Source organism: Mastacembelus armatus, chromosome 22, assembly GCF_900324485.2.
Source record: "Mastacembelus armatus chromosome 22, fMasArm1.2, whole genome shotgun sequence".
Taxonomy (NCBI): domain Eukaryota; kingdom Metazoa; phylum Chordata; class Actinopteri; order Synbranchiformes; family Mastacembelidae; genus Mastacembelus; species Mastacembelus armatus.
This window is the reverse complement of record NC_046654.1, coordinates 4,872,931-4,889,651: the sequence shown is the minus strand read 5'-3', so window position 1 is coordinate 4,889,651 and position 16,721 is coordinate 4,872,931. Positions and strand designations below refer to the sequence as shown.

At 41.0% G+C, this 16,721-nt stretch overlaps 1 protein-coding gene across 2 annotated transcripts in view; it reads left to right on the top strand.

Moving 5' to 3' along the window:
* plekhh1 (pleckstrin homology domain containing, family H (with MyTH4 domain) member 1) overlaps window positions 1-16,721 on the top strand; it is a 42,844-nt gene that overhangs the window by 1,383 nt on the left and 24,740 nt on the right. The window contains exon 1 of one of the 2 annotated variants that reach the window (XM_026310372.2): window positions 14,106-14,322. The exons of the other annotated variant lie outside the window; for it this stretch is intronic. The gene's annotated coding sequence lies outside the window, so the exon portion shown is untranslated. Of the gene's footprint in view, window positions 1-14,105; window positions 14,323-16,721 lie in introns of those variants that run through there. 2 annotated transcript variants of the gene reach the window in all.

Sequence of the window (16,721 nt, the reverse complement as noted above, 5' to 3'; positions counted from 1 at the left end):
CACAGCTTCCAGTCTCTTGTCTTTTTACAGTCTGCCCTCAATGTGTTTACCTTGCTCTCATCTCCGTGTTCCACAGGACTTTTAAACACTGGCCTGGGTTTTCCTTTGGGGAAACAAATGTGCTATAGAGACGAAGCGAAACAGTAGCCTAATGTGATCTGAGGACAACAGCAACTTCCAGTGCCTGGAAAGTTAAACCCACCGAGCCACATTGTATAATGGTTTTTGCTGAAGGTGTTTCCAGTCTTTCAGCAGACCTACAGGTGTTTCATCAGTGCCAGGAAACAAGTCTTCATGCATCCTGTTATATTCATTCATTTATAAGATACTGTAAATTCATAGGAAAGTTACATGTGATATTGTGCATATATGCATGTATATGCACGTGTAGGTGTTTGGAGATGTGTGAATTAGGTGTTTCATGTGCAGTGTGGTTTGTGCTGTATATTTTGTATATCCGTTTATGTAAACAAAGAATACAACACTATACTATAACATTTTCATTTTATTAATTCTTTGACCCCAGAGGAAAAACAGACAGTAATTGGTTAGATTTTGGTGTCTGTGTGTCTGTGCTAATGGAGGTCATGGGTTTCAAACTCAGGCTGTAGTCAGATGTTTCACAGAGCACAGGGCTTAAACTTGTCAGCTGGAGAGAGTGAGGCAATCTGTGTTCTCTAGCAATGCAAAGACAGAGCACAAGTGGCACCTAGTGGACACAAACAGTACTGCACTTTAGGAAGTTCACAGCAGTTGGCTCTTGAAGGGCTTGACTGCTTCTTCACAGACTGACAGACTGGTAACACATGTTCTGAGCAAACTTTCTTAGGATTATAGTTTTATTTCGTCATATGACTTGACCTTTATTTTTCTTCAAAATTATGCCTCACTATGGTGCAGTGGAGCTACAGCATGTTTTTTCAGACATGTATATTTACACATTATTATTCAGGGTTTTTGCAGGATTCGTTGAATTACAGTAGACTTAACAGTAGACGTGTTTTATGAAAATATAATAAAAAACCAGGAGGAATAATATGGCTTAGAATAATGGTAATGTTTTATATGTAATTTTTCTGAACCTAATGAAATACAGCTCCTAAACATGTTAGTGCTGCAGCAGACAAACATCTTGGGTCATCAGATGAGTCATGAGTTATTACATCCTGTTGTTCTCCACAGCCATATAACACTCCATATGAGTCCTACGCTGCTTTGCTCTCATGATGCTCAGAGATTATAATGCCCTCATAAATATTTCAAAATAAAACTTAGACTTGTTCCGTAAACATCAGGATGAAGCAAGATGCCTGTTGTGTCCTCCTCACTAGTCACCGGATTTCCACGAATTACACTTTCCCTCTTGAACCTGGTCCAGTATACCATCATGCATATTTCAGGACTTGCTCTTATGACACGAAGGCACAGAGTTAACCTATTTTTTTCTATTTTTAGGCATTTATATTTATTTATAAGTGTGCCTTCCTATTTCTTGTCCATTTCTTTCTTTCTCATTTGTTTTTACTGAGAGTTTATGTAGTGGTCAGAACATCTGCGTCCATCTGTGTGTTTGTCTTCCCCTGACCTGAAGCAACTCCTTTTCCTTTATAGATGTTAAGCCTCCATGCCTTTAAAAACAGAATCCATCTCTGAATGGCTGATTGTATCTGCTCTTAGGGAGTTATGACTCTGATCTTCTCTCCTTCCACCCACAAAAATGCTGTTTGTTCTATGGCCCATTTGGTTACATACATAGACACATGTGTGCACAGCTTCTATATAAAAAAAAAAGATTGTGCGTTCTGTGTAAATAAGGATACACACAGTCACTCATACACACAAGCATCCACGCACGCGTGTGGAATTGTACATCTGCCTCTCGCCTCTTTTCTGCTGACAGTACATCTGCAGCCCAGATGTGCAGTGTACTCTGAGGTGCTGCTGAGTGCAGGATGTTTTGCATTCCCTCTGTGGAACATGAGGCGTTCCTGTGGGCCGTCCGTCTGGCTGCATTAGTCTCTGTGTCATGGGGATCTGTTTGCCTCGGCCCCTTGTTGGCTGGCTCCAGGGGTTTGGGCATGTCCGTTTGCATGCTAATTCAGGGCAGATGTTGGGTGCTGACTCAGGTGGTGAGAGGAAACTCCGGCCGTAGCAGGGAGAAGACAGTGACTGCCCTGTGTGTGGCAGCCCAGCCTTACATAACAAATTCTTCCTGGGCTGACCTCATCTGCTCCTGCATTTATCACATATGATGTGAAGAGTGAGTTTCTCTGATGCACAGTAGAGTTTTTCTTCTGTAAACAAAAATGTAGCTTAAAGCTCAACCTACAAATACAAGTTAGTGGATTTAGATGCTCTAACCTAAAGTAGGTCTGCTTTTTTATAGTTTGGCCACACAAACTATTTCAAGGTACTTGTGTTTTGTTAAGTGCTAACTTTGAATGTTACTTTGTGCTTTTTCTTACATGTCAGCAAGAAATATTGTGCTTTTTTCCACTGCACTTTTTTAACCTTGCTTACCTTGCAGATTCAAATTAATAACAAAGTTTGATTTGGTAACACTGGTGACCTTTAAATTTGGCAACATCATTAAAGCTGAACAGAGCATGAAACTTCAGCTGTTACATGAACTTACCCCCCAGATTAGTCGAAACAAAAGCTGACTTTTGACTGCAACAAATAAATTCAGTATAACATAAAATCGTAACATGAGCAGTGGCAAATACATTGATGTATAGGCAACACCTACATCTAAGCTCTTAAGGGTCCATTACTGAGTAGCCGTGTTTTTAGCACCTCTTCAAATATGCTCTGTGGAACAGAAGTACTACTTTCAAAAGGTCGGTTGTGAAAATTCCAGAAACATGGTTGTTTCACAGACATAACGGATGGAAAGACGAGCTGAATAGTGGGCAGTGTAGGATCTATTGGTCGACTTCTACAATTGATTTTGAATATTCTTTTTCTAATCTGACTGAAGTAACTCAACTTAATGAAAGTGTCATATTCTAACCTAATAACACAGTTGCTACAATATTAGCAGATGATTATTGATGTTAAGGCAAATATTTGGACACTGCTACATCAGCAGGAAAAGGAAAAATGGATCAAGTCCTTTATTTTATTTTTGTCCATCCATCACGTTCATCCCAAAGCTAATCCCATGTTTCCAGACTCAGCTGAGGCCTTGGACTCTTCTTTCTTAGCGTCTCTTTCCTCTGCCCTGTGACCGTACAGTCCTTCTTCTAGTTGAACTTTTTTCAGGGAGTTCATGCCGTTGGCAGGCGTCTCCACAGCTGGCCAGGAACAGATTCCAGCCAGACCCACACAATTGTGGCCCTCACACCACCTGCTATAGGGTCATGTTCACAGAGTGAGCTGGCTCACGGTGTGTACTATGTGTGTCGAGTGCATGTCTGCATTTAGGGCAGTAGAGGATGCTTTAACACACTCACACTGTTAACTGACACAGCATGAGGCACCATTGTGTCCTAATCAGTATACCAGTAACTGAGTAACCAGTGTGTCCTCCTTCCTTCGCTCCAGTTGTCTGAATATGATGAGATAGGGACAGCGAGCGACGGAGAGCTGGAATTCCCCTTTGATCAAACTGTCCGTTATTCAATGGGATGTGGCGTTGCTAGGGCTGCAGAGTGGGTTGAGGCTGCTGGGCCCCAGTGCAGGGAGAGTGCTTGATTGTCTTGTCCCTTTCTTTTTTTGGGATAGTCACCCCCACCAAGAAGCCGATACCGAGGTTGTGACCTTTTGCCCCCCTTTCCTTATACTTAAAGGACGCTTTCTGTCACATGTAACTGCTGAACAACCTGTTTTAGAAACATCGAACTGTTTCACACAGCTGCTTGTCTTTCTTGCCATCGTATATCATTAAGATGTGGAGGATGAGACGTTGGCTAGTGGGTGTGGAAGCTTTGCTTTTAAGTAGGAGACAAAACTGAGAAGAGATGGATAAATAGCAAATTGACAGTGTGAGAGCATCTGTTGCTGTGCGTTTTTTTTTTTTTTTTTTTTAAATAGAACCAGTTTTCTGAGAACTGGAGGAAACAGAAGGGAGCTATTTGTTTCGAGAGCCTGGTGTTATTTACGCTATTGTTTTATCTGTATGCAGCCAAGCCATCAAAGACTCCAGAGCAGAACATTTGGCCATTAACAGTTATGCTGTGTTTGACAGCTGTATGACATATTTTTCATGCACAAAAAGCATCTGTACTTTGTATAAGCTGCATAGAGATGCCCTGACACATTAATCTTTCCAACACAATCAAAACACTTGCAATTAACAAAAGAAAGAATCTAATTATCACCATTTGTTGAACAGGAGGTGGTCCAAGTCCTTGGCTGACAATAGTGCCATTGATTAGTCAGACAGATTAAGCTGGTTAGTGGTCTGCTGGGAACAGGACAAAAATAACATCAAACTGAGCAACAGAACAACACTGACATTTCAGTGTGTGCAGTTATGTGCAATTACAGAGACCAAGGCGAAAACAAAGCTGTATTTAAATTTATAATTTGCATGAATCACTCAGGAAGGTAACATACAAGTGGTGGAAATAGAGATGCTTGGAAACTAACTGTTAAAAGTTTCAAAACAACAAATGCAAGTTAAACTGCAACTTTCTTTCTTATTATTGTATCAATCCCTAAAATATGTCTGTTCTGGAGAATCTTGTAAGGAGTCTTTTTACTCTATTGAGACTCTTTGCCTTTGTTACCTGTCATTGTACAACATGTTTGTTTCTTGCTCCTGCCATAGTGGCACCTTTTTACCCTGGATCTGGATTCCCTTTTTGGAACTCCTGTTTGGGGGTCTTTACTACTCCCACTTCTGAAGCCTTATTATTGTGATTAATAGGAATACAAATAAGTGACATATAGACTTGACTCAAAATGAATTGAAAATGATTTGTTCTCCCATTTATTAGTGGGTGTCAGAGGAGCTGCAGTTTTGGCAGTCCCTGGTGGTGAAACTGAAAAATGAAGTCCCAAAGGACAGTACTTTTCTTGTCCAGCAGAGGACAGCATGTCTCTGAAATGGATAGATTCTGCAGGACTCATCCTGTGCCTTCCTCACTCTGCCACTTTCTTTGAGTCAATATTTGCCTTTCAATCTCTCCTTTAATCAGTCGCATTGATTATTGTTTCTTCCATCAGCCCTTCTTCCTCTTTCCCGCTTTAGTTTGTTCACTGTCATCTTTGCTAAAGTTGTTTATAGACAGACGATACCACACAAGCAGTCAAACCATGCCATGGTCTGGTTTTTGAATTGTACATCAGAGAGCTGTTATTCCTCTCTTCTCTATACGTCTGTCTGCTAAAACCATTATTCTCCACTCTCTAACCTACACCCTCAGTTTTTCACTCTCCATAAAAACAGTTATTCCTCCCGCTCATGTCCTCACCTATCTTCATCTCCAGCCACCTTTTCTTTCCTTTCTTCACCCAATCCTTCCTCCTTACTCATTTCTCATTTCTGGCTCCTTTTCCCACCCCATCACTATCCCTCCCACCTTCTTCCTTTCTTCATCTTCAGATCTATCTTGTTCTACTTTTCTGTGACCAAATGTCGTCAGCATTATTGGCAGCATGGGTATGAGATCAACACACTACTCACTGAGATAAAAAAGGCCAACTTTGCATCTGTCCAGAAAAAAAAGCCCCAAGGGAAAAGGAAAATGCATTTGAGTTGTTCTTGCCCTTTTCACTCTCCCAAAGTCATATTTCCCACATTTCTGTCCATGTTCCCCATAAAAGAAGATGCAAACCTCATGGAGTTTGTATTAGCAGTTCTGAGACAGTATAAGTCTTCAACTACAGGCACATGGTTTCCCCACTAATCACAATTTGATGACGTTATTGATTCATACAGTTACTGATTGTATTTAATTGTCATTGCACTTGCACTTTTATAAAGCTGTTAAGTGGAGTGTGGATAGAACCAAAATCTTATCTTGATTCTATCATGAGCGCATAGATTCCAGGCAGTCAACTGTTCAATATACTGTCCCTTGAAATCCTGTGTGAACCATTGGTTTCTTTAATAACTTTAATAACAAAATAACAAAGTCAGCTTAGTATGTGTTACACAAACCCACCATCAGTGTCTCCTCTCCTCCTTTGCAGAAACTGGCTGGCAGGTAACAAAAACATGTCAACACTGACTGTTCAGGGGGTTTATAGCTTCATAAACGCCTGGTTTGAGGATATGGTTAACAGTTTTCTGGCCAAAATCAAGCCCTTTTAAGTGTTGTGTTTGATCCACCTTTAAAAAACAAGAATGTGTTAGAGTTAATCTCTTTTTGCAGCATTCAAAGTTTTCTATCTGTTGTTGAGGCAGGAAAAGCACATCACGCTTTGAACAGGTGGAACATACCAAGATCGTATGAAGGTCTGTGTGGGCCCTGCTCCTTCTGTCTGATCTCCCATCTCACTCTGACAGACATGTGCACACATTCGTTGTTGTTATTAAAACCCACAGGCCATTTAGAACAAACCAAGCTGCTCTGTTTCATTTTGAAAGGTGAGATGGAAACCAGTGAGAGCTTTGGTCTGCAGTGGTTCACTTCTCCTGGTAACATCTGACCACAGTAAATCAGCTGCTCCACATGATTGATTTGGCACAAAGTTTTATGACGGATGCCCTTCCGGACGCAACCCTCTCATTCTACTCAGGCTTGGGACCGATACTAAGACGAGTTTGTGCAACCTCAGTGGCCTGAGTCTGATGGCCCCTGGTCTTCCATGGCTGTCTCCTATCCAAGTACTAACCAGGCCTGGCCTTGCTTAGCTTCCAAGATCTGATGGGAAAGTAAAAATCCAGGACAAAGTCTCAATTTCAGCAGGGGGCAGAGACAGCCTTGTGACTACAACATCTAAAACAGTCCAGGAAATACTAAAGGAGATCAGTGAAATCACAAACCTGCGGCTGATATGTCATACTGTCAGCAGCTGGGAGCAGACATTGCTGGGGTCATTGTTAATGACGTTAGGAGTTTGGAACAGAAAGAGGCTACAGAAAACAAAAACCCAAGTGCAAACTTTCTCTGGATGAAGTCAAGAAAAAGATTAAGAACTTTATGTTAAAGAAGTTCAAGCTTCAATTCACTAAATGATGGCACAACCAAAGTTAGTTGTTTTCCCGTCCAGTCTTTGCACTAACCAAAGCAAACAGGCTGCTGACTAAAGCTTCACATTTACCTCACAGACAGTTAAATAGTTTTCATTTTCTCTAAATAACCTAATTGTTCAAAATGTCAAACCATTCCTTTAAATAACAACTTAATTCCAAAGAGCTTCATTATTCCACAGAAACTGTAAGATTAGAAAAACATCCAAAAAGTGATTAGAAATTTGTGTCAGAACCTCGTTCCTTTCCCTTCCTGACCTATTAATCCTCTCAGCTGATTTAGTGTTTGACCCCTAAGACTCAATTTTGTTATGTTGATACTTACAGTATTGTTTGCAGCTAACTCTTTTACTTAAGTTTGATTTATGATGGAGTTTTGCTTCTAACGGTATTGTATCTGTGTATTAGCACTTTTAATTAAAAAAGGATTTAGATACTTCTTCCACTGCTGGTCTCTTGTAGTTGAAGTTTGGAGTTGAAAAAGAAATGCAATCCAGCATTGAAGACAGGGATTTAAATTTTGTCTCTGCTTTTCTATAAAAAAGGTTTGCATCCAAATCTCACATCCTCTCTGCTTGTGTCAAGCGAGACACTTATCAAAGCTGGATCTTATCATCTCTGCATGCAAAACACTCTCACTCTGTAACCGCTGACACCAGGCCTATCACAGGGCAGGACCGCAGCCAGAATCTCCCCAGAGGAGCGAATACTTCAGGCTGGAGAGTCACAGTTTACAATGCTGGGTTTTCTCCGTTTTATGCTCTCATACTCTCCATTGTCCTCAAGCTTTCAGAGCTTCCCATCTGTAGGGTTTTCAAAAAATCATGTGACATTGCCTCATCCTCTGTTTGCAAAACGCCCTGTTTTTTCTCCCTCCGCCCTCTTTTACTGTGTTTTTTCCAAATTTCTAAACACATACTATGCACGCTATCTGGCAGTACACTCTAATTCTATCTCTCACTTCATCATTCATCTTTCTCACCTGATCCACAGTTTCCCAGTGTAAACAGTGGGTGCATTATGTCCGAGCAGATCTCATCTGTCCTTGGTGCTGTCTGTTTTGTCTGTGGGAATCACCATGATGGACTGAGATCCTTTCGATGTGTACGCTAGACATTTCTACACACTCTGTTTTGACAAAACAACAATGGTGCTGTTATTGGTGTTTTACTCCTTCAACTAAGGGCAGTGAATGTAGTTTAAAAGGATATGCAGCTATAATTTTGTAGCATATCAGACAGATTTAGTGGAAACACATTTAGAAGTCTAAAGGCTTCCTTGCAAAGTGACTTCACCTCCTGTTAAGGTGTATAAATATTAGGATATTTTGGAAATACATTTATGTACTGGCAGAGATGCATGAGAAGATTGATACCACTTTCATTTCTGCACAGAAAATATGAAGCTACCACAATATAAACAATATATATATATATAACTTACTAATTAGAGATCTTTATAGATGCCTGCAGAGGGATTTGGTAACTTTCCTGCTAGCTGCTTCCTGCTGTTCCTCCTTTATGCTTAGCTAAGTGGCTGGTGTCTGCAGCTGCCTATACTGTAGTGTCATGGAGTGGTGTAAATCTTCTCACCGAACTTTTTACCAGAATGTAAACAAGCCAAATGTTTCCTAAATGTCAAACTATTCCTTTAAGCTTTTTGCACTGTAACAGCTGCATAACATCTTTTTACGATGGCCTGTTGATAAATGAGACCACCCCATAGCTACAAGGTTATAAGGCTGAATCCCTTTTTAATGTAAATGTTCTTCAGCAAGACATTGAGCTCCTCCCTCTGGTGCACAAGTATGTTTTCCTAGAGTAAAATTCCCAGTCGCATAATCCAATAAAGGGACAGAGCTTTAAATGTATCAAATATGACATTAGGGGCTTGTTAGAGTGAAATCTTTTTTTACTATAGCTGTGAATTTGTGACCGCAGAACGTGAACGTGGCTCATTTCACAACTTCAGTCAGGGAGGAAAACTATATTCAACAATTGCGGTTTGGTGGTTTGTGGATTGGCTGTGATTTGCACTCCAACCCATTGTAAACACTCTAGCTGGATCACCTATGGTAAATCTGAAAAGCATGACCACAGGATTCTGTGTTGTAATTTCGATCTTTACAGGGCTTCATCCTGCACACAGACAAGCATACGTTCACATGCAAACACACATTTATTGGATACACACTGCATATCCACTGTCTTATTGAGATACACACACACGCATGCAGTCCCAGTGTGCAGCTTTTTGCAATGAGTGTTATTGTGAAGTGGCTAAACAGTCATCACTCACTGGACCTGTGATTTAAGGATCACTGTCTGACCAAACTGACACTGTCTGCCTCCAAAGCCACTGTCACTAGGCAGACTACTTTACAACTCGCTCACCAAACATATTTTCCAAAAGTTCCTGTGCCTGTGATGTTGATGGTATGCACCATGCCAGTCCAGGACCCTTCTTAAATATCTGTTACACATGCTCAGTATCACAAGAAAGAAAAATGGAATAAAATGTACCTTCTGTAATTTAACCAAGATGGAGTTGGTTGTTTTAACCTACAAGTTAAATCTTGAAGCAGTTGTAATTAATATTTTTCTGAGAATTATCAGCTCAGCTTATTGTTTTGCTGACAGTCCCACAACTTTACTGTTTTCTTACTACTCTCAAAATGTTGTTCAAATGACCTAAAGGTCCTCAGCATACTATCTGCTTAGCACCAAATGGCAACGAGACACAGTTAGTGACTTAGTGAGGAAACATAATGGAATAATAATGAGCCAGAACCTTCCATCAGGAGTCGCTAACGACCAGTAGCAGAATTACTAGGTATTGAAATCATATTCATGTGCAAATAAGCAGCTTTTTGTTAACAAATGAGCTGTATCAATTTAAAATTATACATCTTGTTTCTGCAGCCCCCATATTGCCAAAATTAATGCCCCAATTTAGTGTTTGTTATACTAAACAATGTGGCAAATGGGATTCACATATTAGATCAGAATCATATATTAAGTGAATTTCCATCCACTTGTTTCTGTGAATATTTTACTGCTTCTAGTTGGGAGGGATTTCTACTATTTCCTTTCAAAGAAGTGGCCAAATGAGAGATGACCCCCTACCTGCGACACTAGCTTTGTTAACTTGAAGTCACGCTGCAGCTCATCAAGCAGACCACACACAGAGTGAGAGGAGGCATGCCAGTGAAAAGAGTGAGGGGAGACAGAGGCAAAGGGGAGAGGAGTAAAAAGTCTTGTTATCACAGAGGGGGAAAAATTAAATAAGTAGTTTTTCCGCTATAAAAACTCAATGTACATTCACCACCTCCCACCAATATCAGAAATGGTACTCTCTGTAGATCTCATCCATAGTGTTGTCATCTCTCTCACAGTGTTGCTGTTAAAGGGCGTTTGGTTTATTTTCTTTTTATATAGAGTTTCCATCATGCTTTAGTCCCTCTGTGGTTCCAGCACGGCTGGCCAAATGGTAATAAAATGCTCAAAGGACATCAGAGAGGAAAAGGAGACTTATTTGTTAGCCCAACAAAATCCCCAGTAGTTAAATAGCCAGTCAACATGTAAAAAATAGGACAATGCTCTGCTTCCATACTGTTGGGAAGGGCAGGACACGAGGGCTAATGTCAGCCAAGAGGTTTCTAACCACTGTCAGTACAGGAGATAGGTCAATAGTCAGTTAACCAACCTTTAGCATCTGAATTCAGTGATCTTTATTTATGATATGGGAGGGTTTTATGTAAAGTGTCAATTAAAACTCAATTGCAGCCAAAAATATGCAAAATACAAGAAAATAAAGTAAATACACACAAAAACAAGCACATAACTCAGACTAACTTTGGTCAAATTAAAAAAAAAATGCAAGCAAAGTCATCATAAAAACAACTACTTTCAACTGCTGTGTTTGCTAAAATTATGGCTTTAAAATGCAAGAGTGGAATGACTGTGTCTACACTGAGTTTTTCCTGCAGCCTGTTCCATTTGGATGTGAAGTGAATGAAAACTGAAAGCAGCTTTTTCCATGTTTTATTGTGGCTTATGAAACTTTGAAAACTGTACAGTCCAGACAAATCTATGCCAGCGTACCCTCTGACTCTCGCTACCGTTGGCTTTTTCTCAAGGTTATAGCTTATATGTGTCTGATACGTCTTTCAAAATCAGGCCAGAATCACCATTATGTCTGTTAGACAATCCACACCTCAGTACTTATGTCCAAAGCCAGAAAGTAGGCTGCTCTGTATGTAGCAAGACAAATCTTTAGGTTGTGAAGGTTTGAGATGAACCTGCAAGACGTTTTATTAACCTCATAAACAATCTTTCCTTGACTTTGACCGTATCATCGTTGCCATGTGCAAATATTGTAGAAAGAGTTTCTGTTTGAGTTACTTGAATGATATTTTATGAATACTGTCCTCCAGAGCTTCTCTGCTCTGCCACTGGTAAATGACATACCTGGTCACAGTCTGGGTCATCCCACTGTTCTGGAAGTTAAAAAGCTGCAAGAACACACATTCACCTACAGACACTGGAACTGGCCTCTCTACTGTCCTGCCTCCCCCTCACTGCACTGGCAGTCGTGCCCGGGAGTAGGCATGTAAACCATGTAGGTCTGACACCAGTTGTTTTGACTGAGAGCACTGAGGCACTGACTTATTGTGCAACACAAGGCAGAGCCTTTAGCCCGGCCAACTATAACTCTGAAACCCCTGCTGTAAACTCACCCCTCTCATTTACAAATTGACCTCTTCTAGGATGGAATTTGGAAGCATTTTCCCCAGAAAGGTGTGGTTAATCATATCTGAACCAGAGTGTATTTCTCAGCATTGTTGCAGTGTTTCTGTGAAACCCACACCCATTAGTACTCATGATAGTTTTGAGCAAGCTTCCAGAGTCAAATCAGTGCAGTTTCAATTTTACTGAAACTTTAACTATGGAGTAAGCTTTCAATTTGTCTAAAGTGTGTGGGACTTCACATATTGTCCAAGCAGGTTCAAACAAGGAATTAGCGCTAGGAATCATACAAATACAGTGTATGGTTTAATCCAGATGTAGATCATTAAAGGAAGGTAAGATGGCTATTTCAAGGGTTTGCATGATATTTAGTTTAAATATTCATGATCCCCAGTGGATAAAACATAATGGTGATAATGGTAAGACTCTAATTTTTCACATTAGTGAAAAGGCACCGACTTTTGGGTGAATTGCCATGAATTCATCCTGACATCACCATCTGAATTCTTATAAATTTGGCAGTCCCGTCATCTCCAAATAAATTTCCCAATACTTTGGTTTCTGTGCAAATATTCTGAAACACTTCTATCAGCCTCAGCTGTGCTCTGTGTTCAGTGCTGCTATGCTAATCTAAAATGTTGTACGTCAGCATTTAGCTTAAAACACTGTTGTATTTAATTGCATTCACATCTAATAACTAAAATGTGCAAATATGCACAGTATGTAAGAATAAGACCTACAGGCATGCCAACTGACTGCAAATGCACAGTTTCATCAAAATAAAAGCTTTTATGTGACTATGTGATCTTATTTCCATGTTGAGCAGCAGTTTTCACAGAGCAGCAGCTGAGAATTGCTTGCAGTTATTTGTGTGCATTTTCAGTCTGTGCCTGATTCAGTCTCCATGAATTCACTCTGTATTTGTGCTCTGGGACTACTTCAGCCTGTGGACGCCCCAGGGTGTGTCACACCACTGCATGCTTCTTACACTGCCACACACAAATAACACATAAAAAATATGCCGTAGTTTCATTTCAGGCTGTATTGTAATTAGGTTTAAAATATCCTTTGTGTGTTAGACTGAGAGACTTAAAACTCTGCTGTATGGGTTGCTATCATTTGCTAATTCATTTAAATGCACCAAATTTTTATTTGGGTATCACATGCAACAATTCGAACACTCAGACAGACATAAAATAAAATGTTCCAGATGGAGATGTATAAAGACTACAGAGAGGAAACCGATCTTCCCACCAGTCTGCTTCTCTGATTAGGCCCCATTTGTTTCTAAACGACACCATTGATTAAAGCTGCTTGTCTCTGAACCATTTCTGACATTACAGGGAATCCTTGTGAGGTTTAGGCAATGACGGCCAGAGCTCAGAAGGGGATCTGAGACCTGAGTGCACTTGTATTTTGTTGGTGTGGTCTCAAACTATCCCACATTACAATTCTTTTACAACCCAGATAATGATTCATTACAGTTGCAAAGCTCCACATGGAGGTTTAACAACTTTTGATTCCAGTAAGGCCCAGTCTGCAAGCTTTGCCAATAAACAAACATGCTGTAATTAGGCTACTTTAAACCCCAGAGTTGGACTTCTCAGTGCTCACTGATGGTGGTCTTTAAAATGATGAGTTTTAATCAGAAATAATGGGTATACAGACTACATGACTTACTTAAACAGCCCCTCCACTACTTATTTGATGTTGGGGCTTCACTGTGCACTACAACAATCCACTATCCAGTCAGACTCTGTGTACGAGCAAATAAAATGAATGACCATCATGTCTGAGCTGTATTGTACTTTGTTATTAGGGAATCTTAGTATGCTAATCTGTCAAACTAACACCTCAGTGTTAGTGTGGTAGTGTGGCCTCATAGCACTGCTCTTAACCAGTCCCATTATTTTGACAAAACTACTTCAGATATAAATATTTTTTTTAAAACTGAGCATTTAAAGCTTATGTTTTAAAACATGTTTGAAGCTATAAAGTACTGCACAAAAATATAGGAGCAACAGGTCTCAAAGAATTGCTCCCTAGGCTGTGTGTTTACATCCTAAAGGGAAAACCCAGGCCAGCCTTAATGTAATATCCTGAGCAGCTCCTGCACATAAGGGGGCCTGACTCCTGCAGAAATCTGATCCTGCATTGGGCCCTTTAAAAGAATATGGGATGAGTCTGTTGAATCGAGCTGTGAGTGAGCCCCACTGAAGTCTGCGCTCCAAAGAAAGCGAAGGACAGCAGCGGGACGCGGCGACACGAGACATGAAAACACAGAAAAGAAATGAATGAGAAGTGAGAGCGGAGAGAAAGTCGACGGGGTGACAAGGAAGTTATGAGCCGAATTGCGACGATTTACCGGCGAAAGTGTCCGTAAGCGGGGAAAGCCGACAGGAGAGGGGGCAGAGACAACAAAGTCACAAGGTAAAGTAGCTGTGAAGACTCGGCTACCGGAGCACTGAATGGTCTCTGTGCGTCTGCACGATCACTGAGTTTGTTGCACATGTCAATGGACGAAATTCACCTGGACTCAGGAGCCGGTTGTGTGTTTGAGACAGAAGCCGCAACTGTGTGTTTTAAGAGATGTCTGATGCCTGGTTGGACTACTTTTCTTTCTGTTTTCTTTCTTTGTTTATTTGTTTGGTTGTGCTGACAGACAATTTTACGGTTTCTGCTCTAATACTAAGCTTTTGCGCAGTTGGCGCACCTGTTGCTTAAAGCTTTTTTTTGGACGAAATCTTGTCCACTTCTTTCCAGTGAGGTAGTTCTTATAACATTTATTCAAGCTATTTTAAGTTTCTGGGTGAATCCACAAAAACATTGTCTTAGTTGCACTGGTTTGCCACATAAGCACAATTTCCCCAGAGTTTGTGCATCTGGAGAAGTCATAATGGTCCATATTGCTCCATACATCACTGGACCCCTTCAGGAACAGCTATAGCTGTTATTTAACACCTTCCCAGACTAAAACAGTAGAACAGAAGATTTATAGTTTGTCTCATAATGTGTGGTTAGGGTTGTCTGTTACTATAACTCATGCCCCCCCCACTTCTCAGCATCTAGAATTAAAGTGTATGTTTGCAGGACAGCAGAGCTGCAGAGGTAGATGTTTACACCTCAGTAGAGAGGAATGTCAGGGCCTGTATTTAAGGCTGAGACTGATAATGAGTGTGGTCAGTTTGCTGAGGCCTGTCATTAACCTATGCTGCTGGGACTGAGCTGCAGGTTTGCTTGCTGGCAGGTAGGAGGGAGGAGAAGAGGATGTAGAGGAAAGGAGGAGGGTGGAGAAGGTGCTGCAGGAGGAGAGGTGAGGCAGATAGAGGAGGAGGAGTAAGACGATAGATTAGAAGATAAATGAGGGGAGGATTACAATGAGACAAATTCATGATTTAAAAAGCAGGCAGAAGACTTGCACTGGCTTTTGTAGTATTTTAAATGCCTGATTTGAGTGATTGCTCAGTTAAAGCTGTCATTGAGTCTGAGTTATAGCAAGATAATGAAACCTAGGCTAAATGTTGTTATTCCTAAAGAATTAAATCATTCTTCCTTTGCATCATCTAACTTAAACCTCAGTTTTCTAAGAATAGGGTCAAAGGTTAAGAAACACGAGGCTGCATTGGCGATTTCCCCCTTTTATTTATAGGAATACACCTTTGCTATAGTTTAAAATGGGACCAAAATAGTGAGGCGCTAATTTAAACAAAAGTGTGAGGCCCACTTGACCGGATGGGAGTTGACAGAGGTCCCCCTTTGTTAAACATATGTGGCCGCTGAGCAGAAGATAAGGCAATATTTAACACACCCATACTTCACTCTTTATGCTCTCAGATCACTTGTCCTTGTCTCAGTTTTGTACACACAGATTCGACTGACCCAGATTTATACATACGCTGCTGTGGTGTCTGATGGGAGGCGGTTTTTATTTGAAGGTGGGGGGTGTTGGGGCCGCCAAAATGTGGGGAAGCCAAGTTGGACCTCGGCAGAGACAACAACAGTGGGGATTTGAAATGTCTGGTGGGGATGATATCACTGAACCACCTAATCACTTACATCACCACAGCTGCATGCTCAGCAGTGTGTGTGTGTGTGTGTGTGTGTGCGCGTGCAAATGTGTCTGTTTCCAATCTATTTCAGTGTGTATCTCCATCTGTGCCTGTCTGTGCTCTGGTAAGCAAGTACTGAGGAGTTACGACTGGTCAGGGAGTGTGTGTTTGAATATGTGGTGATTAAGGAGGTTCTAGTCAATGGAACGACTGACTTGAGACTTGTACATGTGCTCCCTGCATTGTCTAGAGGGCAGTACGCTGCCTTGATCTCTTTACTAAGCAAGAAATGTCAAAGTTGCAGTAACACATTTAGAAAGAAACATCACACACTGTCCAAACAATTTTATTGCAATCCATGAAATCTTTCTATCCAAACTCTTCTTGCTGGATATCAGATCTCTGAGTGATAATGCAGTCTGTCAGTGCAGTCAATGGAAAGTAGTTTTTGGCCACAGCAGCTGTAGAAACTATCTTGCTGGGATCTTTGCAGTGGCGTTTCCATTCACGTGCTATCTCCAGTTTGCTCTGGCTGTGACTGTGACTGCATGCAAGCTCTTGCAGCTTGATGAACATAAAGGAGAAGCTCCCTGGGCCTTTGTCTCTGTCTGCAGCTAGGAGAGGACTCCCATTCTGGGCTACGGCTGTCCCATGCACCTCCCCACTTGCCTGCTTTGGGTGGCCCAAGTGTTACCAAACATGGCTCTACAGTGCAGTGCAGATCCTGGAAAGCTAGTTTTTGTTGTCTTAAGTTTTTTTTTCTCCACTCCTACCTGAATG